At 44.1% G+C, this 25,082-nt stretch overlaps 1 protein-coding gene across 1 annotated transcript in view; it reads right to left on the reverse strand.

Moving 5' to 3' along the window:
• Nucleotides 1-12,280: 12,280 nt before the first annotated feature.
• Nucleotides 12,281-25,082, reverse strand: part of THOC2 (THO complex subunit 2) — a 114,693-nt gene continuing 101,891 nt past the window's right edge. The window contains exon 40 of the mRNA XM_065410718.1: nucleotides 12,281-12,830. The gene's annotated coding sequence lies outside the window, so the exon portion shown is untranslated. The remainder of the gene's footprint in view (nucleotides 12,831-25,082) is intronic.

Consider the following 25,082-nt stretch of genomic DNA (forward strand, 5'->3'; position numbering starts at 1 on the left):
ACTTTCAAATCTTGGGGGGGGAAAGGCATGTGTGTGTGCTCTTTGTTTGAAGGGGTTGTTCGCTCTTGGGACTGAGAGGGACCAGACATCAATCCAGGTTCTCCCCATCTTTCTAAACAAGTCTCTCTTATTTCAAAATTGTAAGTAAAAGCCAGGCAAGGCGTCCTAGATTTACTTTGTTTTCTCAACTTGTAAATGTACCTTTTACTAGAGTGTTTATCTTTGTTTGCTATACTTTGAACCTAAGACAGAGGGGGGTCCTTTGAGCTCTTTAAGTTTGATTACCCTGTAAAGTTATTTTCCATACTGATTTTACAGAGATGATTTTTACCTTTTTCTTTAATTAAAAGCCTTCTTTTTAAGAACCTGATTGATTTCTCCTTGTTTTAAGATCCAAGGGGGTTTGGATCTGTATTCACCAGGAGTTGGTGAAAGGAAGGAGGGGGGAAGGGTCAATTTCTCCTTGTTTAAGATCCAAGGAGTTTGGATCTGTATTCACCAGGGAATTGGTGAAAAGTTTCTAAAAGCTTCCCAGGGTAGGGAATGGTGGCAGCGGACCAGAACTAAGCTGGTAGTTAAGCTTAGAAGTCCTCATGCAGGCCCCTACATTTGTACCCTAAAGTTCAAAGTGGGGATACAGCCTTGACAGTGCCCATGTGTTGGAGTAATATGACAGCTGGATTCATCTAATTCAAAGTTTGTGAATAATCTGTTGGGCTTGTTTTCAATGGAGATGGGTGAGCGCAGCAATAAAGTATTGATGAATAAAACCCATCTGTTTGTTTCACAAATGTTCGCAGACTCTTTGGGCCAAGATTTTCAAAGTGACTAGTGATTTTGGGTTCCCAGCCTGCAATCCCTTAAAGGGGCCTAATTTGCATAGGATTTTCTCAAATCCTCAATTCTCAAATTCCATCAAAATCACTCCTGTTTAATGCATGTCAAGATGGGCACCCATAAGTAGCACCCAAAATCATTAGTGACTTTTGAGAGTCGTGGCCTTACTTCACTGATTCATGAGCAGACAAATGAGTTTTCAGTTGTAAAAAAGTTTCCAGAAAGAAACAGCATTGTGAATGTAGAGCGACTGAATATTCACTACAGCATTTGAACCCATTTTGCAGGCATCTGTGAAAAGATCTTTACATTGTCTGCACAATAGATACAAATTACAAATGTTTGTGGATAATTTGGAAACAGAAAAAGGATCATTCCTCCTGATTGTAAAGTTTAGGTCATCCAATCAAGGGAAAGACGCTATCATGTGATCAATCAAATAGCAAATCCCAGTTCGCAAACAAACCATAGACTAACATCTGTGCACAAATTAGGCAACGTCCAGGAAATTAATTAATGAAAATCACAACCTGGTCAAAGACATAGTGACTGCACTTTAAAAGTCTCTTCCGTTCTGAAAGATTTTATCTGGTTCAAAGATATTCCCAAGACATAAAATTCTGCATACATGGAGAAGTCTCACAGCCCACAGAAACGTCTTAAATGTCTCCACTGTAAATCATGAACAGAAATATGGGCTAAATTAATTTGATAAATTGTTTGTAGCAAATAATTCAGATAGCTGTAGTTTACACAGACAGCTTATGTAAAGTGAAATGTCATCAGAAAAGAAGTATTCATGCTGTGAATCCAATTGACCAAGTTCATGCCTGATGAAACTCCATCAGTTTCAGTAGTGTTAAAACACAGAGGGATTTTGCCTTGTCTTTTTAATGAAATATACATTTTTAAACTGCAGATTTTTATGCTAGTCAGCATGTACAAATACTAAATAAACATCAATGTAGCTTCATAGAAGAACATTATGCTCCACACCTTTACTTCAACCCATAACTTATCTTCAACCTCAGCTCCATCCCTTAATAAAGTTATACTCATATAATTTAGGCCGTACTTCATTCACAATATTGTGGAAATTGTGGATCCCGCAATATTAGGCTTCCACCAAAATTTTAATTTTAATTAATATCTCAGTATAGACAAGTCTTCACAAAGCAAAGACAGGGCATGAAGCAGATCACTGTAGTGGGGTGTACTGCATCATCATTCAATGTCTGTAAAATGTAAAAAGCTACAGTTTTTTACAGCAGTTGTGTTAAGACTTTTAGTCTTTGGAATTTTATATTGTACTGGTCACATTCTTTTTTTTTTTTTAATGGATGTAACAGAATTGCGGTAAAATATCTGGTTAGCAAAAAAATTATCAGGCATAACATAATACTTGAGAGTTTTTATTGTTCCAGTAATTTTTTCTTAAACAAATAGGTCTACTCTGGCTTTTTCAAATTGCTGCTATTAATAAAGGCCCATTATTACTTTTCCATGATTTTCCGTGTCTTGTCCACACTCAGCTGCAATTATTTGAAGATCATCCCACGATTCAAGTAGGGCCTTGCATATAATCCTATTTGTAGCAAATACAGTTCAGTATGTTTCCATGGGGGGAAAAAAAGCTAATATCCTCAGAAGCATGAATTCCTTATACTCACTCGTCTAGCTGTGTGCAGGATCATGCTGGATGAGGGGGATGAGCTGGGAGCAAAATAGAAATTTGTCTTACACTTTTTAAAAAAGGAATTGGCAACAATATTGATAAATGTGTGAAACGCATGAAGGGCAAGTAACTTTTTGCTTCAACAGGATTCACGTTGATCTCAGTTGCTAAGTTCCCCTTTCATTCAAAACATGATTTATTTAAAAGCTTTTAATTTGGCGTCTTCATTTCCTGGTTAACTGACTTTTTGTTAAAACCTCTACATAACAGAATATTGAGAATTTTAATCTAAGTATCTCTCTCTGGTAGAACAATCATTAGAATCATAGAATATCAGGGTTGGAAGGGACCTCAGGAGGTCATCTAGTCCAACCCCCTGCTCAAAGCAGGACCAATTCCCAACTAAATCATACCAGCCAGGGCTTTGTCAAGCCGGGCCTTAAAAACCTCCAAGGAAGGAGACTCCACCACCTCCCTAGGTAACGCATTCCAGTGCTTCACCACCCTCCTAGTGAAATAGTGTTTCCTAATATCCAACCTAGACCTCCCCCACTGCAACTTGAGACCATTGCTCCTTGTTCTGTCATCTGCCACCACTGAGAACAGCCGAGCTCCATCCTCTTTGTAACCCCCCCTCAGGTAGTTGAAAGCAGCTATCAAATCCCCCCTCATTCTTCTCTTCTGGAGACTAAACAATCCCAGTTCCCTCAGCCTCTCCTCATAAGTCATGTGCTCCAGACCCCTAATCATTTTTGTTGCCCTCCGCTGGACTCTTTCCAATTTTTCCACATCCTTCTTGTAGTGTGGGGCCCAAAACTGGACACAGTACTCCAGATGAGGCCTCACCAATGTCGAATAAAGGGGAACGATCACGTTCCTCGATCTGCTGGCAATGCCCCTACTTATACAGCCCAAAATGCCATTAGCCTTCTTGGCAACAAGAGCACACTGTTGACTCATATCCAGCTTCTCGTCCACTGTGACCCCTAGGTCCTTTTCTGCAGAACTGCTACCTAGCCATTTGGTCCCTAGTCTGTAGCAGTGCATGGGATTCTTCCGTCCTAAGTGCAGGACTCTGCACTTGTCCTTGTTGAACCTCATCAGGTTTTATTTGGCCCAATCCTCTAATTTGTCTAGGTCCCTCTGTATCTGATCCCTACCCTCTAGTGTATCTACCACGCCTCCCAGTTTAGTGTCATCTGCAAACTTGCTGAGAGTGCAGTCCACACCATCCTCCAGATCATTAATAAAGATATTAAACAAAACCGGCCCCAGGACCGACCCTTGGGGCACTCCGCTCGAAACTGGCTGCCAACTAGACATGGAGCCATTGATCACTACCCGTTGAGCCCAACGATCTAGCCAGCTTTCTATCCACCTTACAGTCCATTCATCCAGCCCATACTTCTTTAACTTGGCGGCAAGAATACTGTGGGAGACCGTATCAAAAGCTTTGCTAAAGTCAAGGAATAACACATCCACTGCTTTCCCCTCATCCACAGAGCCAGTTATCTCATCATAGAAGGCAATTAGGTTAGTCAGGCACGACTTGCCCTTGGTGAATCCATGCTGACTATTCCTGATCACTTTCCTCTCCTCTAAGTGTTTCATAATTGATTCCTTGAGGACCTGCTCCATGATTTTTCCAGGGACTGAGGTGAGGCTGACTGGCCTGTAGTTCCCCGGATCCTCCTCCTTCCCTTTTTTAAAGATGGGCACTACATTAGCCTTTTTCCAGTCATCCGGGACCTCCCCCGATCGCCATGAGTTTTCAAAAATAATGGCTAATGGCTCTGCAATCTCATCCGCCAACTCCTTTAGCACCCTCGGATGCAGCGCATCCGGCCCCATGGACTTGTGCACGTCCAGTTTTTCTAAATAGTCCCAAACCACTTCTTTCTCCACAGAGGGCTGGTCACCTTCTCCCCATACTGTGCTGCCCAGTGCAGCAGTCTGGGAGCTGACCTTGTTCGTGAAGACAGAGGCAAAAAAATCATTGAGTACATTAGCTTTTTCCACATCCTCGGTCACTAGGTTGCCTCCCTCATTCAGTAAGGGGCCCACACTTTCCTTGACTTTCTTCTTGTTGCTAACATACCTGAAGAAACCCTTCTTGTTACTCTTAACATCTCTTGCTAGCTGTAACTCCAAGTGTGATTTGGCCTTCCTGGTATCACTCCTGCATGCCTGAGCAATATTTTTATACTCCTCCCTGGTCATTTGTCCAATCTTCCACTTCTTGTAAGCTTCTTTTTTGCGTTTAAGATCAGCAAGGATTTCACTGTTTAGCCAAGCTGATCGCCTGCCATATTTACTATTCTTTTTACACATCGGGATGGTTTGTTCCTGCAACCGCAATAAGGATTCTTTAAAATACAGCCAGCTCTCCTGGACCCCTTTGCCCTTCATGTTATTCTCCCAGGGGATCCTGCCCATCTGTTCCCTGAGGGAGTCAAAGTTTGCTTTTCTGAAGTCCAGGGTCCGTATTCTGCTGCTTTCCTTTCTTCCTTGTGTCAGGATCCTGAACTCAACCATCTCATGGTCACTGCCTCCCAGGTTCCCATCCACTTTTGCTTCCCCTACTAATTCTTCCCTGTTTGTGAGCAGCAGGTCAAGAAGAGCTCTGCCCCTAGTTGGTTCCTCCAGCACTTGCACCAGGAAATTGTCCCCTACACTTTCCAAAAACTTCCTGGATTGTCTGTGCACCGCTGTATTGCTCTTCCAGCAGATATCAGGGTGATTAAAGTCTCCCAAGAGAACCAGGGCCTGCGATCTAGCAACTTCTGCTAGTTGCCAGAAGAAAGCCTCGTCCACCTCATTCCCCTGGTCTGGTGGTCTATAGCAGACTCCGACCACGACATCACCCTTGTTGCTCACACTTCTCAACTTTATCCAGAGACTCTCAGGTTTTTCTGCAGTTTCATACTGGAGCTCTGAGCAGTCATACTCCTCTCTTACATACAACGCAACTCCCCCACCTTTTCTGCCCTGCCTGTCCTTCCTGAACAGTTTATATCCGTCCATGACAGTACTCCAGTCATGTGAGTTATCCCACCAAGTCTCTGTTCCAATCGCATCATAGTTCCCTGACTGTGCCAAGACTTCCAGTTCTCCCTGCTTGTTTCCCAGGCTTCTTGCATTTGTGTATAGGCACTTAAGATAACTCATCGATCGTCCCTCTTTCTCAGTATGAAACAGGAGTCCTCCCCTCTTGCGCTCTCCTGCTTGTGCTTCCTCCCAGGATCCCATTTCCCCACTTACCTCAGGGCTTTGGTCTCCTTCCCCCGGTGAACCTAGTTTAAAGCCCTCCTCACTAGGTTAGCCAGCCTGCTGGCAAAGATGCTCTTCCCTCTCTTCGTTAGGTGGAGCCTGTCTCTGCCTAGCACTCCTCCTTCTTGGAACACCATCCCATGGTCGAAGAATCCAAAGCCTTTTGGATTAGATTCAAAATCGGTTTGCTCTGATAGGGCTGAATTTTATACACACTGCTTTCTGAGCATTCCACAACCCTACTTTCCAAACCAGTTCAATAAAGACTGATTTCCCTGTGCAGATCTAAACGGATTTGAATTGATTTAACTAACAGTCTTCGATTATCCCCTTTATCAGAGCACACCACCAGAAAACAGGAAAGCCTGCTGATGCTTTTTCAAGTATGAATGGGAGTTATGAACTGTTTTAACTCAGGTAAGCACAATTAAGCCAGCAAAAATTCAATAGCAATTTAATTTCCCTGTTGTACATCTAAGGCAACCATACAAACCAAAGTAACCTAATGATATGGAATAAACAGTTTGCAGGCTTGATTATTAAAGCAAGAAATTGAATCTTGGCTGGTAATTATCCCTTACTGTGAAATATTGAGACAAGAATATTTATAAAGTCCATATAGGCATATCCTACATGTAAAGGAGTGTACTATAGTCCTATAGATAATCATATATATTGATAATTCCACTGAGGATGATGACGTGCTATCACAACTTTTTTGTTTGTTTATTTAAAGTAATCTATAGTACCCACCTCCACATTTATGGTTCATATCTTACAAGTTGCCGAGTCCCCTCAGTTCCACTGCAGGGCTTCATAGGATCATTCCTAGTGTGGCTGTATCTGCTAAATAAATTATTCCAGTTGAGGGATTGTGACTCTCTACTATTAGACTTGATGTGGCCTTTTAAAAATAGGGTAAATTCCACTAGCACTCTGACAGCAACAGTTGTAGTCCCACTATTTTTAAAAGGTCATGATAGTTCTGAAGTGACATGAGAAAATGGATTGTTGACTTTTCCTATTTTGATTTAGAAAAAGTACATATTTCAGTCAGATGAGGATTGTGGGAAACTGTAGCTGACAACTTTAGCTGGGCTCTCACTTCACAGATGCAACAAGTCCCTTTCCTCTTACTTTCATTGCATTTTTAATAACCTGTCATTAACAGCGGGGCTAACACCAGAAGCCTGAAACCTGACAGTAGGGAGATTCGCTGAGGGAGACTTTCCCACATAAAGGATCTTAAACTGTCCTGATCCCGAATAGTTAGATGGGCTTGAACTCTGGAGTCTGAGATTAAATACCCCTTCCAAACTTTGTTAGCATGAACTCTTAACAATGCTGGATATTCTTGTTATCCATAAATATGTGCAATCCCTCTGACGCTTGCTAAACTCTTGATCTTACCTGCATCCTGTGGCAATGAGTTACACAGATTACTTATAAGTGTGTGAAAAAGTATTTTCTTTTCTCTTTTTTGAATTTGCCACTGCTCAATTTCAGGCAGATAAGGAAGGCAGGGAAAAGGACACAGCATACAATCAGAATCGTCAGGCAAATGCATGAACCCATATACCATGTTAGTTGCTCTATTTTTTTCCTTTCTCCACTCAGTATAAACTATACCCAGATGCCCCTCTCTCCAGTCATTCTTAGCTCCCTTTTAATTATAAAACATACAAAAAGCCATTCATTACAAAGTTAAGGTTGTAAAGTACTATTTGTCCTGCACACTGAATGAGGCAGGGGTCCAGTGGAAAAAATGTATGTGATCATGTAATTAGAGACTGTCATAATGCACACCCAAAAAGGGGACAAATTAAGGTTCCATAAGCAACTTTCAGTCTGGTATCTCCTAATTTTGAATGCTTGGCTTTGCAATTTAACATACTTTTGGGGATTTTTAAGTTCAATTTCTGAAGTTTTAAAAGACAAATTCCATCACGTGAAACAATATTGACCCCTACACGCATTGTCAGGACTGGAATCTTTAGATCAACAATACAAACCTCTACCCCACTTGAGCTAATGGAGTTAGTGGTAGCAGTAGTAGGTGTTATACTGGGAGGTATGGGTGTTATTTCCCTGCTCCTCTAAAATACTTGTACTAGCTCTCGTTGAACTAGCGTGAACATTTTAAAAATGGCAGCGTAGTCACAGTAGCACAGGTAGTGGAAGCAGCAGCATGGCTGAGCCATGCCAAATATATACCCACGCCAAGTATAGACCCACTAGTTTCAGCCGGGTGTGTACTCAGCACAGCTCAGCCCTGTCTCCACTGTCGCTACCAGCGGTACTGCTATTTATTGCCATGCTAGCTTGATGAGAGCTAGTGCAAGTATGTGTATCACACATGTATCTCCTAATGTAGACATAGACTGAGATCAGCCACTAGAAGAGGATAAGGTACGTTGCTAGTGGATTTCACAGCCATGTGCTAGACAATGGAGGAACATTGGGACTCATAAATCCTGAGTTCTATCTCAGTTTCTAGAAAAGAGTGAATTCTAGTCATTACAGACTCTTCTTTTCACCCGTAGCAATTCCCCCACCCCAGCCTGCCCCATTTTGTCATCTCTGCCCCTTTCCCACTCAGCTTGTCCTTCTCCCATCTCCTCTCCCCCCGCCCCCCATTACTCCTCTCTGCAGTCAGATAAGGCTGCTTCCACCTCCTTCATAATGCCTGGGCACCAGCAGGACAGGGCATTGAAAGCACAGGAAAGACACTTTCTGCTGTCAGTTATAGTGTCTAGCAATGGACGGGCCCCCAGCAGCCAGGAGCAATTGCAGCTCTCCAAGGAAGCATAGAATGTTCAGAGAAACCCTCCTGAGTATGTGCAGAGATTGTCAGAAGGCCACCTGTATCTTCCTTCCCCTTTGGAGACGGTCTATCTTACTTCTTGGTTCCTTTGAAGGGTCTCCTTGACTGAAGAAGCAGAGTGAGTCAGTATCTTCAAGATACAGCTGTGTTTCAAGAACCTGGCAGAAGTGGCACTTCAATGGGAAGTGTATGTTCAATGGTTATTGGGGCTTAGATACACCCTGAAATCCTCTCTGCTAGGGTGTTTCAAAGGAACTGTGTCTGGTGTATATATAAGCTGCCTTAGCACCAGTGACTATGGCAGCTGAACTACTAACGGTAAGTCTAGATTACACTTTGAACTGGAGGTGTAATTCCCTGCCTGAGGAGACATACTCGCGCTACCTCTGATTGAGCTGGTGCACTACAAAAAGAAGTGTAGCTGCAGCAGTGCAACTGGCATGAGGGGCTAGCACCCCGAGTATGTACTTAGTGTCTCAGATGGGACTGTACTCTGAGCAACTAGTTCCTCCCACCGCTTAGGGCACTGCAGTTACACTATTTTTAGCAACTAGCTTGATCAGAGCTAGTGCGGGTATGTCTCTTCAAGCTGGAAATTACACTTCCAGCTTTAAGAGTAGACCTACTTCATGGGTAGTCACTGCACAATATCCTAGACTGAAGGGAGTATTTATGTACTGGCTAGGAATAGCTCTGTAGAAGTCACCTAGAAGAGTAATGGGATTTCAGCAGCAGCAACTTGAGAGATGTGGGACAGTTTAAGGGCACACAACACCTTCAAAACAAAGAGGAGGAAGGGGGGTGGTGGGAAAGGGACTCAAATGACAGATTGGTAGGAGAGAGGTTGCTTTCTTCTGCTTTTCAGTAAATGTGAATTTACTACACCTATTTAAAACTGAATTTTTCACTTTATAAGGAAAACTATTGTGCCTGGGTTGAAAAAGTGACCTCCAAGGTTCTACCACTCCACATTGCAACTAACGATGTGGGACAGAATGTGCACCACCACCCTTTTCCGATTCTTGCAAATGGGCGTTTCTTTCACAATCCATATTTTCCATAGATAATAGAAAACCGGTCTTCATTTTGATCAGTTTATAGGAGCCACTTGGGGAGAAAATTTTAGGGGGAAATGACACTTGCACGATGGAGGGTGTGAACTGGAGTTTCCCAAATTGGAACTTTTTATCTCTGGGGAGGGAGTGGGGGGGAAGAGAGAGGGAGCGTGTGTATAGGTGCATTTGTTTGAGACAACTGGCAGTACCTACACATACTACAAAAATGAAGCTGGCATTACTAAATGACCAGTTTGGTACAGTACCACATGTCTAGTATTAAGGGCCAGATCATAATCCCATTAAAGTCAACGGCAATGCTATTGACTTCAGTAAGATTAGGATCAAGTCATAAAGAAAGGAAATACCCCTTCAAAAAGTGCATATTCAGCACAATCTCAATCCAGCAATAAGGTTTCAAACAGACTTTTCCTCCCTCCCATGGACAACGTAAAGGCTCCCCTTAAACCTCTCAAATTAAGAATATTAAACAAAGTTTAAGGGGCAGCAAATTGGGACCTTAATTTCACTAGACTAGGAAATTGGGAAAAACTGCCATTGATTTTAATGGGCTTTTGATAAGGCCCTAAATGACCTAGAAAAAGATGTAAACTCAACAGTGATTAAATTTGCAGAAAACAAAATGTAAGGCAGTAATGCACAAAGAGGAAACAAGCTAGCTGGGAAGTAATCTGGGCAGGTTGTAATGATGTGCAGCATGAAGGAAGATTCAGTAAAATATAAAAAGACATCTAGGGAAAGATCAGTACTTCTCCACCCATTGAATTCCATATTTAGGACTAACTTTGGATAGTGTATAGTAAGGGCCTGATTCAGACCCCAGTGAAATCAAATGGAAGCGTTTATACAGATTTCACTGAGCTTTGGACCAGTCTAAATAAAGCCAAGGGGCACACACTGAACAAGGAGAATAAAAACAACCGCCTTATTCACTCAGCATCTCCATCCTGGGCTCTGACTCAGTCTCATGGACTGTGAAGGAAAGTGGGTGATAATGTAATGAGAGACTATTGTAATGTGCACTAGGGGGCAGGAGTTACGGTTGTGACAGCAAATTTGTCATTGTCTGATTTGAGTCCCTCACTTGTGCAACCTTACCGTTCTCAGTGCAGCTTTTTAAAAAGGAGTTTTATATACATAGCCTTCCCATCCTTGCGCTTCTGCCTAATAAAGCATGTAAACTTTTGTCTTAGATTTGGAATCTGAACACTGAAGTACATGAACAAACATTTTTATGGTAAGAATTTAAGAATCTTAATCCATAATTATACAATTTAAAAGTTGTATCAACAGAGACACAAAAGGGTTATCCTTACATCAATTTGCATTGTTCTCTGTTCTCTCCTCTCACATCAACAGTTATTTTCATTCAGCCATTTTTGATATTTCTAAATATTAGTATTGGTGTATTTCTGTAAATATTTATAATATTTTGTTAAATTAGCATAAATTATATTTTAAAGTAGTTTAAAAAAAACAATAAAGCAACTGAAACTATCTGTGTCCTTGAGTTGCAATGCATCACCGGAAATGTCACTTAAATATTAAAAAAAAAAAACTGTTTAAACCACATTTGCTACAGAGTATTAAACAGAATATGTAATTGAGTGAGGTCTCAAAGACCCTCTAACACCTGGTTTTTAAAAATATGTGGTACCAGAGGAAGGCCACTAGATTACTGCTATTACTAACAAGATCTTGTTCTTATTACTTTATTATGATAATGAATTAGTTATTATACTTATTCATTTTCTGATTTTACAAATTTAAGGGCTGATCCTGCAAATTCGTACTTGCGGGAAAGTGAGGACTATTCCATTAGGTAACAGTTATCAGGCTGAAAAATAAGGGATCAGGCTTCCAAAGCGTAAAATATTTCTTTAATAAATTTTCCTGAGATAAGAACACATTCAGATCCTCACGTCTAGGGGCTGGAAAAATATTTAAGATGGACAAGAAAAGAGGAAATTTAGGTTACGTTTTTCCTAATTCACTGTAAAATTAATTAGTGCACTTCCTTGATAAAGGATGTTACTGAAACAGTATCATTAAAGGCATTCAAAAGCATAATGCAGATTTGTGATTTCTGTGCCTGATCCACAATGGATAGACAGGATCAAGCGCTAGCGCAGGGGGACACATTAGATGACCCAGGTCTTTTCCAGATGTATGATCTGATTTGTAAGGCAGATCAACTGAAAGAGGATTTAGTCATAGTGGAAGAGGTTTAAGGGAAGAAGTAAGCTCACACTGACTAAAATTGAATTTTGTTAGCACTACCTTTTCAATAAAGCGACAACACAGACACAATGATTTACGACCCATTGAGAAAACTATTGTTTATTTAGAAAAAAGGTTACACTGGTAGAATTCAGCAGATAAAAAAAATTCTCTTTTTTAAAAATGTCATTGTGAAACTTTTCAGACTAAAGTTCAGCGATACAAAGCTCCTGTAGCTGTAGAATTGAAACCTAATTTTTGAAGAGAGTATTTTCCAATTTATCTAAAAACATCATGACAAACAAAGGTGTGGCAAGGGACAGTTGAATGCAGGTTTGGGGGTTTTTTTTTGTTTGTTTTTTTTTGTTTTTTAAACAGCTCAATGTTGTACACATAATATACAAATAATTCCTAAGCATTGCATGAAAACAGTGCTCCCACTTGGTTTTTAGTGACTGATATTAAAAACAGGCTAAGTAATAAATAAAAACTGAGTTTAAATGAGGTAAATTCAAAAATGGTTCAATAACTGTTTATTTATGGTTTTCAGACATCTAAAAGAATGCATTTCAGATTGAAAGAATCATTAAACTCAGGCAGTATTTAGACAACCTAAAGAGGAACTCTGTACACATGAAATCTTATTTGCACTATGGCAACTGTTTGCAGCACATTGTGCTAAAATATGGAATAGGTAACACTTTCAGCCAGGTACTGAAAATAAATGTGTGAGAAACTAAGCAACAAGTTAAAATACAGTAATGTACAACTCAACAATTAAATGTTCAGCATGGGGGAAATAAAGCAGAGAACTGAATAATTTAAGGAGATGCAGATGGGTCCTCTTCATTCACAAATTTCTGTGCAATCTATATTCTTGAAAATACATTTCTGGTCACAGCTGGATATCTTCCACTTTCAACCTCACCTAAAACAAATACATATGCCAATGCAATTAGATGTCATTTCTAAAGAATCAGAAGATTCAGAACTTGTTAGAATTTATTTTTATTCACAGCCCAAACAATGAGAGTGGAAAAATACTATTTTAATTGGCCTCTCTGATTATCTTTAGATTTTACAGACAATTACTTCAATTTCCTACTTTGTAATGAGAACTACACTAACACACACAATCAGGCACTGGGATTATAAATAAAAATAATGAAAAACTCTGCTTAATAGATAAAAATTCAACAAAAACAAGTATTGGCAAAAGTAAAATTCAACAAGCTGTCCTGAGAAGATTAATACCTCTAAATGAGAAATAAAAGCAATGAATATAAAGCAATACACACACATTACGAAGAATGTAATAGAAGAGGTTGTGCAAGCAGCAGAAATGAAATTAGCTGCCACAATTTTGTGTTGCTGTAAAAGCACTTTTGCACACTTACCCACGCAAATGAAGGAGTGTAAGGTGAATGTTATACCAGATGCCCCCTTAATTTACTGCAAAAAATAACTGGATGTGTATTACCTACATGTGTAAAAGAAGATTACTCACCCTGTTCTTTGAGATTATGTCCCTGTGGGCACCTTTGATCAGAGAATTTCAGCAGCAGTTCTTGTCTGGTCATGGATGCACTCTCTCCGTCTCATGCTGTTGTCAGCACCTATCTAGTGCCGCGCAACCAGACCCCCACTCAGTTCCTTCTCCACCCGAGTCCACAGATTGAACTCCAAAGTAGAGGGGAGGAGGGTGGATAGTGGAGCACCCACAGGGACACCATCTCGAAGAACCTCAGTTACGGCACAGGGTGGGTAACCTTCTCTTCTTTGAGGAGCATCCCTGTGGGTGCTCCACTTCAGGTTGAGCAGTGGTCATTGGTGGATAGAAGGGGCTTTGGAGTTGCGCGGGTAATTGATGATAGTACTGTAAGTCCTACCAATGCGCCCGATCTTGAGCTCTGATCTATTGCACAGTGTTTTGTAAACGTGTGTGTGGACGCCCAGGTGGGCCACTTTACACGTGTCCATAATCAGCATGTTGTTGAGAAAAATTACTGAGGTTGATAATGACCTGGTAGAGAGAGTTCGGATACCCAGTGGGGGTTGTATGTCATGTTGTTGATAGCATAGATGAATGCACCCAGAAATCCATTTTAGACAGCCTCTTCTTGGAAATGGCGGAACCTTTAGATCGTACCGAAGTTGAAATAAGTCTTGGTGAATTTCTGAAGGTCTTGGTTCTCTCAAGGTAGAACGCTAATACTCATCTGATATCCAGGGTGTGTAATATTGAGTCCCGTTTGCTCCCATGAGGTTTGGGGAAGAACGAGGGAAGATGGATTGGTTGGCTCAGGTGTAAAGAGGGGTGTACTTTAGGTAAAACTTTAGGGTGAGGTCTTAGGGTGACCTTATCTTTGAAGAATATGGTATAAGGCGGGTGGCCATGAGGGCTCTTAACTCTCCCACTTGTTGGATGGACATGATAGCAAATAAGAATGCAACCTTCATCAACAGATGTGTTAGAGAGCATGTTGCTAATGGTTGAATGGGGCTCCGGTAAGGCAGCGTAATACCAAGTTGAAGCCCCAAAGTGGGGTAGGTACTCATATTTCAAGGTAAACATTTTTGATGCCCCATAGAAATCGTTTGGTGGTAGGATGGGAAATATAGATATTAGGGATGTAAAATATTAAACGATTAAATGGTTATCCGATAAGTATTAGTCTTACCGTTAATACATTGCAGTTAACATTTAAAACACATTGGTAAAATAATTTTGTGATATTGTAATAACCAATGTGCACATTAAAAATGCCGTAGCAATACCAGCAAATATGTAGCAATTGTGTTGTGTAACTTCGTGACTAGAGCCTCGATCCACAGTTCTACAAACCGAAAATATGGCAGAACGACACGGAGGAATGTATCGGTATTTTCAACTTAATGAAGTAGCAGGTCACTGAAGAAGTGGGTTTACACATAAGTCTGTCTGTTTTTGTTGTTAGAGAGGACACTTGACAAAGATAATATATACGAGGGGTAGATTGTGAACTTGTTAATGATTAAACGGTTAACAGATATAATTTTAATAGTTTAAACGGGTACTTTTAAAAACGATATTTACATCCCTAATTGATATCCCGTCTACCTTCAGTTGAAAAGCAGTAATAGCGACGAGGTGTACTCTAAGCGAACTGAGAGAGAGGCTGGAATTTTTTAGTTCCAGCATGTATTCTAAAATAATTGGTAAGGGAGTGGGCACAGGTTGGACTTGTTTGTTTTGCAACAGATTTCAAATCTCTTCCATTTATGCTGGAAAATATTCCATGTGATTGTCCTCTTCCTGTTAACCAATACATCTTTCACCTGTTCCGAGCAGGTTAGTTCACTGTGCTGGAGCCATGTAGGAGCCATGCTCTCAGGTGAAGTCTCTCCAGATTTGGGTGGCAGACTTGTCCTGCATCCTACAAGAGAAGATTTGGCAAGAATGGAAGAGTGCATGGTGTGAGTACCAAGTTTGTCTGGGCCAGGTGGGGCCTATAAAGAGGACTTTGGCCTTTTTGGCTCTTATTTTGTGTATTGCCCTCGATAGCAAGGGGATAGCTTGAAACATGTATAGGATAGGCACGTCCCATTTGAGGAGAAAGGCATCGCCCAAGGTACAGGGGGCCCAAACCTGCTCTCGAGCAGAATTGCGGGCATTTGTGATTCTGGGAGGTCGCGAAGAGGTCTATGGATGGGTGAGCCCAGCGTTCAAATATGCTCTGTGGGAACATGATGTTTAGTTCCCATTCATGGTTCTGGGAGAATTCCCTGCTCAATGTATCTGCTGTGGCATTTTGATGTGCTGGGAGATACGAGGCTTAGATGCTGACATTGTGCTGGATACACCAATTCCATAGTTTCTTGACTTCGGTGCATAGGGAGTGCGACCTTGCCCGTCCCTGCCAGTTTATATAAACATGCCGGCAATGTTGTCAGCCATTACCTGCGTAGTCTTGTTCCTGATCAATGGCAGAAAGTGCAAGCACACGTTGCGAACTGCTCAAAGTTCCAGGAGATTTATGTGTAACAGTGTCTTGATGGGAGACCACCTGCCCTGAATTGTGTGATGTTGTAGATGGGCCCTCCAATCTATCAAGGAGGCATCAGTTGTGAAAATCATTGAAGGTGGAGTCTGTGTGAAAGGGACTCCCATGCACACATTGTTGGGTTGTGTCCACCAGTGTAGCGAGTCTTTGACTTTGAACAGCATTACAAACAGTATGTTTAGGCTGCGTTTTTGTGGTACGTGGTTCTTAGCCAGCCCTGAAGGTAGCACATGTGAAGACGCACGTGTCGTACCACGAATGTTGTTGCTGCCATACAGCCTACTAATTGGAGGTAAGTCCATGATGATATCTGTGGGTTGTTCAATACAGTGGAGATCAGATTGGCTATAGTGATCAGATTGGTGGTAGTGACATTTTGGCCTCTAGAGCATCGAGATGCGCCCCGATGAAGTCCAGTTTCTGCACGGGTGTTAGTGTTGATTTTCGTGTGTTGACTTGTAGTCCCAACCGCAAGAAGAGAGCGATTGTCCTCTGCATAGTGTCTATGGCATCTGCCCAGGTGGGTGCCTTTAACACGCAATCATCCAGATAGGGAGTGACAATTTTTCTCTGTTTGCGGAGGTGTGCCACCACTCCCAGGAACACTTTGGAAAACACCTGAGGTGCTGTCGACAGGCCAAATGGCAGAACTTTGTATTGATAATGTTCTGTCCCCAGAGTAAACCTGGGAAACCTCCTATACCTGGGATGTATGGTTACGTGAAAATAGGCATCTTGAATTGAGGGTCAAAAATAGTTCCCCTGTTCCAGTGCTGGTATTACTGTTGCTAATGTGACCATTCTGAACCGTTGGACCCTTATGAATTTGTTTTCTGAGGTCTAAGATAAGCCTCCATCCTCCATTCTTTTTCTGAGTTAAGAAATAGTGGGAGTAAAAACCCTTCCCTTTGTGTTGTGATGGTACGTGTTCCATGGCACCCAGTTGTAGGAAATGGTTTACTTCTTGACGTAGAAGGTGTTCGTGAGAGGGGTCTCTGAAGAGGGAAAGGGAGGGAGGGTGGGATGGAGATGAATGGTATTTTATAGCCTGAATGGATTATCTCCAGAACGTATTTATCCATGGTGATGGATTGCCATACTAGGTAGAAAGGAGTCAACTGGTCTCCAAAACAGTGGATGGTTAGTGATGGTGTCAGCACTGAAGAATGGGGGAGGTCTTTTGGGTCCTCAACCAAACTCTCAAAATTGTTGTTTTGAAGAGAGCTGGTGGGATGTTGATGATTAAGCTGGAAGTTGGTGATGCTTTGGAGGCCTCTGTCTTTTGGTGTCATAGTGCCTCTGTTGTGAGGCTTACAGGACAGACCTTGCGTGCTGAGTGGGATAGTATTTACTCTGTTTTCTTTTTGATGCAGGTGTGTATGTAAGGACAGCAGAGCGTCGCCCTTGAGTCTTACAGGGTGTGAAGTGACTCATCAGTTTTTGCCACGAACAGCTTCTGGCCATTGAATGGGAGGTCCTCAATGGCGGATTGTACCTTCCTTGGGAAGCTAGACAGGTGAAGCCACAAAGTCCAGCGCATAGCTATGGCAGTGGCTGTGGAGCACACCACTATATCGCCCACATCTAGAGAGATCTGTAAGGCGGTTCTGGATAGGAGTTGGCCCTCTGAAATTATGGACTTAAATTGGTTTCTTTTGTCCTCCGGTATGATGTCAATAAATTCAGTGAGTTTAGAGTAATTTGTGTGGTCGTATTTTGCCATTAGGGCAGCGTAATTGGCAATACAGAACTGAAGAATGGCAGATGAATAGGCCTTGCGGCCAAAAAGATTCAAACCTTTCCACTCTTTGTCGTATCGAGTGGATCTCAGTTGTTGTCTGCCTCATTGATTGACAGCATCGACCACTAGTGAATTTGGTGCGGGGTGAGAAAGTAAGAAGTCTACTTCTTTACAGGGAACATAGTACTTCTTATCTGCTCTCTTGCAGGTGGACAGTATTGTAGCCATGTTTTTGGCCAGTCATTTATGGTCAGAACAATTTTAGATTAGGAGGATGTCCGGTAGTTTGTGCTGGGACTCTGGGACCTCCTCTACAAGAATCTCTACGGTATCAGTGATTCTTTAAAGAGTTCTTGAACACATTTAAAATCATCTACCTCTGGGGGCGGCAGTAACATTATGGCCTCGTCCAAGGACGAGGAAGAAATGTTGGATGTTGGTGTTGTATCCTGTTCCTGGGTTTCCTCCTGTTCTTCAAATGGGCTCCTCAGTGGGCTCTGAAAGTGCAGCACCTGAGGGTGGTGAGGGAGCTCTAAGCCTCTTCTTGTATGGGCTTGGAATCTGGGGTACTGTCTCCTATATGCCCCCAAATAGGGCCACTGAGTAGCGAATGGTGTCAGCCCTGTGATAGGTTTTAGGCTGTACAGGTGGACCCAGTGCTGAAGTGGATTGAATGGGAGAGGAGTGCTGAGATGAGAAGGCAACCTCCTCCTCAGTATCTTCTTCCTCACTAGAGAATGGAGGGGCCAGTGGTGAAGTGGGCTGACGTGGTGCTGTGCGTGCCAGAGAAACATCAGTGGAAAAAGGTGATTCAGGCATCGATGAGACATGATGGTCTGCCTGATATAGGAAGAGGTGCGGTGCCGATGGTTTTGGTATGGAGGTGGTCAGTGCCAACAGTGCTGTTGTAGTTGCAATTGTCAGTGCTGGCCTTGGAGCGCTCTGAGTTGTTGGGACAGGAGGTGACGCCATAACTTGCATGGAGGGTATCAGTGCTGCATCTTGAGGCAGCTCTGTCGGTGCTGTAGCGGAGGAGGTAGGTTTCTGTTTGCATCTCAGATCTGAACCTGTACACTTAGGGTCACTGGTTTTCACGGTATGTGTGGTACCAGACGATCCTGGTGCCTTGTAAGTACTCAGCCGCGGTGCAGTTGGTACTTAGAATGAGGAGTGGGCCAGAGTGTGCTTCTTTTTTGGTGGCTCCTTGAAAAAAGTTGAAGCCCTTTTCCTCACTGCCTTTTTGGAAGAGTGAGCCTTCCACTGTGAGACGGGTGAAGTTGCCAGGGAAAATTGTCCAGGGGAGGTCTGCAGACCTGGATCAGACGCTGGGTCCAGAGACTTCTCCATTAACCATAGTTTGAGACGTAGGTTTCTGTCCTTTCTGGTGTGAGCTTCATGTGTCTCCCCTAGGCACCGGACACACAGAGTGCCCGTCCGAAACCGGGATCGCCTCTCAGCCGGAAAGGCAGTGCTTGAAGCCCGGTGAACTGGGCATGGCTTGAGTTATAGTGGTTCAACCTTAACAGTGAACTCTAACTAAGCTAAGGGGTATTCAAACTTGGAGTAAAGGGGAAAAGGAAAAAAGAATTAAAGGAAATAAACGGGGAGAAAGGGATAAGTAAACCTAACTAGGATACTAAAGACTACTCTAAACTCTAAGTTTATCTATCAGTCTTAACACTGCTGGGAACTCCATGTCAGACTGAGGATGGTTGAGAAGGAACTGGGGTGGGGGTGGGAGGGTGTCTTGTCGTGCTGTACTAGGTGTGAGATGGGGAGCACGCACGCATGGCCCAGACAAGCACTGCTGCTGAAATTCTCCGATCAAAGGCATAAGAACGCACCAACACCTGAAGTGGAGCATCCATAGGGACACTACTTGAACAACTGACATTTACTTAAGTGCTTGTTTCTTAAACTATGCTACATAAACTGTATTTTTATGATCATACTTCATCTGAATATATTTCAATTCAAATCAATATATTTATGAAAGCACACATACAGGAACTTCTGGTCACATGTAGTTTGGTATTTTAATAGAAAATAAGCTACACAAGATTAGCCCAAAATAACTCTGTCCTAGGTTCAGAACTCAGCCTGCTCAAGCACACTCCCTCAAGAAAACATTTAAGCAAATCAATATGCTTGAGACCATTTCCCAAAGATCAGCAGATACTGGCTTTGTTGAATGCACAAGGGAAGTAAATTCCATACATGAGGGCCCTTCAGAGAACACAGCTCCCAGCTGTTCAAATATAGTTTAGTGCCTTGGTTAAACTCAGAATGATATATAAGGAGAAAAAAGTGTCCCCAAAATAGCTAGGACCCTGACTCCTAGCATCGTCTCCTTCCCCCTAGACCCCACCAAAGGGCACCGGGCACCAGTGTGATTTTCATTACGCAGTTACTTCAATTACCTGCTTTTGGCTTTAGTGGCTGGGCAAACAATGTCACCAGGACAAATTGTCAAAACCCTTCTAATATCCGAGCCAACTCAACTTCCCTAATTGCTACAGCCCTGCAAATACATGAATATCTCCTTTATATTCGCAGACCATTTCTGCGGATCGGATGTGGATACAAATTTTGTACCCGCACAAGGCTCTACTAATTGTTTTTTGGAGTAATAGTCCCAGTGAAGAGGATGCCTTTTGAAGTAAGTCCCCTTCCCCTGCCATATCTGTGGCGCAGAAAAGAGAAAGCAGCTCTCCTGCACTTCTGTATCCCTGAGTCGAGGGCAAAAGGCATTTGCCACCCTCCCCCCAGCAGCAGTGTTATCTCCAGGTTGCTCTTTCAGAGACACCACAGCAGAGATGCTGCTGTATTTTCCTGTGGGGGACACTTCAAAATATCTCCTTGGCAGGGGTCCTGTGATGGTACAAACTACTCTGCTTAACCCTTAAGTTACTGATGCATATTCTGACCTTTATCTCCATCTTCGTTTGTCTCATAAACATACCGAATAGTATTCATGTTTTAAGTACTGCCACCCTTTTAATACACTGATCTTTTGCTCATGGTGAAAGCTTACTACTATATTTTGATGGCAAAAAGGGGAGGTAGAGAGGCTGAAGAGCTCACCCAGGTGGCAGTACATTTTATAATATTTCAGAACCATGTTTACTATAGCTGGGCAATTAACTCTAAAACTTCAACAAATGTTTAATTGAATAAAAATTTGAGTTTGCTTCAGCTGCATTCTTCCTTATGTTTGCTTTCTGCAAATATGCAGAAATGAGTCTACAGACCAATAATTTTCCACAGAAACAATTCATCAAGTAATTTTGAATGGAGAACAAATATAAGAAAATTATAAACTGCTCACAGGCAACTGGTAAACAGAGAGGCTACATTCTTTGAATAAATTATTTGCTATGCTTTAATCAGTCAGCTCTAATATTTACCAGCCATAACTACACATATTTTACAGAATGTAAAATTATCCATTGTCCTCAGGAGAGAGGCTGGCGGTGACACATGGCTTCTGAGACTAGGTGGATGGGTGAATTATTTTGAAATCTAGAAGGGCACCGCTTCCCCGATCTCCACAAAATGAACAGAGTTCTGAGACACCTAAAATACCTGAACACAGAACTGCGTGCTAAAGACTCATTTTTATCTTTCAAATCTGAATTTGTCAGCTTTTCTTGGCATAAGTAAATTATTTACCAATATTTTAATGAATCTGTATATGTGTAAATGTCTAAAAAGCCCCGGAAGAGGATTTTAGAAAACTTGATTAACATTTTTCAAATGTTTTTGGCACATCTCTCTTGATTCACACCCACATTCAAGTTGGAATTTAAACATGAATACGTTGAATTTGAAGTTAATCTTGTCTAGACTTGTCTCTCAAGAACTATATGTAAAGCTTTCACTTAATGTCCAATCTTATTTGGAGAGGCCAAAGACTACATAGGCATAATGAACTATGCTTTTTCTTCATATTTCTTCACACAGGCTTACAGATAATTAAATGTATCCTATGTGCTGCTTTAAATTAAAAAAAAAAAAAAAAAGACTGTTACCTTTTCCGTAACTGGTGTTCTTTGAGATGTGTTGCTCATGTCTATTCCACAATAGGTGTGCATGCTTGCCACATGAACCAGTGCCGGAAGTTTTTCCTCTAGCAGTACCTGTAGGGGAGCGCCATAGCAACCCCAGGAGTGGCGCCTCCATGGTGCAGTATAAGGGGCGCTGCGTGCTCCCCCCACCCTCAGTTCCTTCTTGCCAGACAACTTGGACAGAGGGGAAGGAGGGCGGGATGTGGAATAGACATGAGCAACATCTCGAAGAACACCAGTTACGGAAAAGGTAACTGTCTTTTCTTCTTCGAGTGATTGCTCATGTGTATTCCACAATAGGTGATTCCAAGCTATATCTGTTGGAGGTGGGAAGGAGTTCACAAATTCTCAGGACGGAGAACGGCCCTGCCGAACCCGGCGCCATCCCTGGTCTGAGAGACAATCGCATAATGCGAGGTGAACGTGTGAACTGAAGACCACATGGCAGCCCTACAAAGGTCCTGAATGGTGACATGGGCCAAAAAGGCAGCCGATGAGGCCTGCGCCCTAGTCGAGTGCGCCTACACAATTGGTGGCGGAGGGATTCCCGCCAGGTCATAACAGGTACGGATGCACGAGGTGATCCAGTTGGAGAGCCGCTGAGCGGAGACTGGCCGACCTTTCATGCGCTCGGCCAAGGCGATGAACAGTTGCGAGGACTTTCTGAATGGCTTAGTCCGCTCCAGGTTAAAAGCCAGAGCCCGTCTCACATCCAGCGTGTGGAGGTGGCGCTCCTCACTGGACGCATGGGGCTTGGGGCAGAGGACCAGCAGAAAAATGTCCTGACCCATGTGATAGGTGGAGACCACCTTCGGGAGTAACTAAGGGTGTGGGCGGAGCTGGACCTTATCTTTATGAAACACCGTGTACAGGGGCTTGGAGGTCAGGGCCCTGAGTTCCGAGACCCACCTAGCTGACGTGATGGCAACCAGGAAGGCCACCTTCCATGAGAGGTGTGACCAAGAGCACGTGGCTAGCGGCTCAAACGGGGATCGCGTGAGACGGGCCAACACCAGGTTTAGGTCCCATGGGAGAAGACGATCCAACCCCTTAAGGAATCGGCCAGTCATAGCATGGGAGAATACCGTGTGGCCCTCCACCAGTGGACGGAAGGCCGATATGGTCACCAGGTGCACCTTGACTGACGAGGGCGCCAGGCCCTGGGCTCTAAGGTGAAGGAGGTAGTCCAGAATAAGCTGGACCAGGGCGGTCACCAGGGAAACGCCCCACTCGTCCGCCCATCTGGAAAACCGAGACCACTTTACCAAGGAGGCTTAGCACGTGGAGGGCCGCCTGCTTTCTAGGAGGACGTGCTGAACCCCTTCCGAGCACGTCCTTTCCTCCCTACCTAACCATTGAGCAGCCGCGCCATGAGGTGGAGTGCCACTAGGTTGGGGTGGAGGAGGCGGCCCTGGTCCTGGGAGAGCAGGTCCGGGTGGGACGGCAACAGCCACGGCGGGGCGACTGCCAGACCTGTGAGGATCCCGTACCAATGCTGCCTGGGCCATGCTAGGGCAATCAGAAGTACCCAGGCCTTGTCCGTCTTTATCTTTTCCAGGACCTTGCCGATCAGCGGGAACGGGGGAAAGACATAGAGAAACTGGCTTGACCAGGACAGGAGGAAGGCATCAGAGATAGCGCCCTGTCCCAGCCCAGCCCCCCTCTCGCCCCCCCGAGCAGAAATGGGGACAGTGACAGTTCTGCTGAGTCGCGAACAGGTCCACCTGGGGAGTCGCCCACACTTGGAAAAGTCTGTTCACCACCTCTGGGTGGAGAGACCACTCGTGCTGAGAGGAGAAGTCCCTGCTCAAGCGATCTGCCCACGCGTTCTGGGCGCCCGGCAGATGGAAGGCCTGTAGGCAGTCGTCGTGGGCTATACAAAAGTCCCACAGCCTGAGGGCTTCGCGGCAGAGGGCAGAGGATCGGGCCCCACCTTGCCTGTTGATGTAGAACATCGAGGCCGTGTTGTCCATGAGGACTCTGACCACCCAGCCCTCTAGGTGCAAGTAGAAGGCCATGCATGCCAGCCGTATCGCCCTGAGCTCCTTGATGTTTATGTGGAGGGTCAGATCCTGAGCCGACCACAGACCTTGGGTCTGAACATTCCCCACGTGGGCCCCCCCATCCCAGGTCCGACGCGTCGGACACCAGTTCCAGCGACGGGGCCCTGCCCCTGAACGGGACCCCTTGGAGCATGTTTCTCAGGGAGGACCACCACCGTAGGGAGGTGATCACTGGCTTGGGCACCGTGAGGACTTTGTCCATCCTGTTCCTGGCCTGGGAGAACTCCGAGGCCAACCAGAGTTGGAGGGGCCTCATTCTGAGTCTGGCGTGACAGACCACATACGTGCACACCAACATGTGACCCAAAAGCTGGAGGCACGCTCCTGCTGTTGTCACCGGAAACCTTGTGACCATGTCGATGAGCCCCTTCAGGGTCTCAAACCTGTCCAGTGGGAGGGAGGCTCTAGCCAACGAGGCATCCAGGACCGCCCCGATAAACTCTATGCGTTGTACTGGTACTAACGTGGACTTGGTGTCATTTACCAACAGGCCCAAAGTGGTGCACGTGGACAGAAGGAGCCCCACGTGATCCCGCATCTGCGACCAGGAGCTGCCCTTGACCAACCAGTCATCCAGACAGGGGAAGATCTGGACCCCCCCGGCGCCTGAGGTAGGCCGCCACCACCGACATGCATTTCGTGAATACCCAGGGGCAGTGGACAGGCCAAACGGGAGGACTGTAAATTGGTAGTGTTCCTGCCCCATCGTGAAACAAAGAAAGCGTCTGTGCCCCTCGAATATATGAATGTAGAGGTACGCGTCCCAGATCGAGGGCAGCGTACCAGTTCCCGGGATCCAGGGAGGGAATGATGGAGGCCAGGGAGACCACGCGGAACTTGAGCTTCACCATGTACTGGTTCAGGCCTTGCATGTCCAAGATGGGGCTGAGCCCCACTTTGTCCTTTGGGATAAGGAAATAGCAGGAGTAGTACCCCTTGCCTTTGAACTCCCCCGATACCGCTTTCACCACTCCTAGGCCCAGGAGCTGCCCCACCTCCTGCTCGAGCAGAGCCTCATGCGAGGGGTCCCCCAGGTGGGACGGGGGGTGATTGGGTGGGGAGGAAGTAAACTGGAGGGAGATGGTGTTGAGGAACCATTGGTCCGAGGTCAGCTGCGACCACTCTGGGAGGAAAGCACACAACCGATTGGAGAAGGGAAGCTTTATTGAGGGTGGATCCCTGATAAGAACTGGTAGGGCGCCCCCGGGCATCCCGTCAAAACCGCCTTTTCCCTGCTTGCTTGCCCTTGGAGGACCCAGGCTGGGG

This window comes from Emys orbicularis, chromosome 9 (genome assembly GCF_028017835.1).
Source record: "Emys orbicularis isolate rEmyOrb1 chromosome 9, rEmyOrb1.hap1, whole genome shotgun sequence".
Lineage (NCBI taxonomy): Eukaryota > Metazoa > Chordata > Testudines > Emydidae > Emys > Emys orbicularis.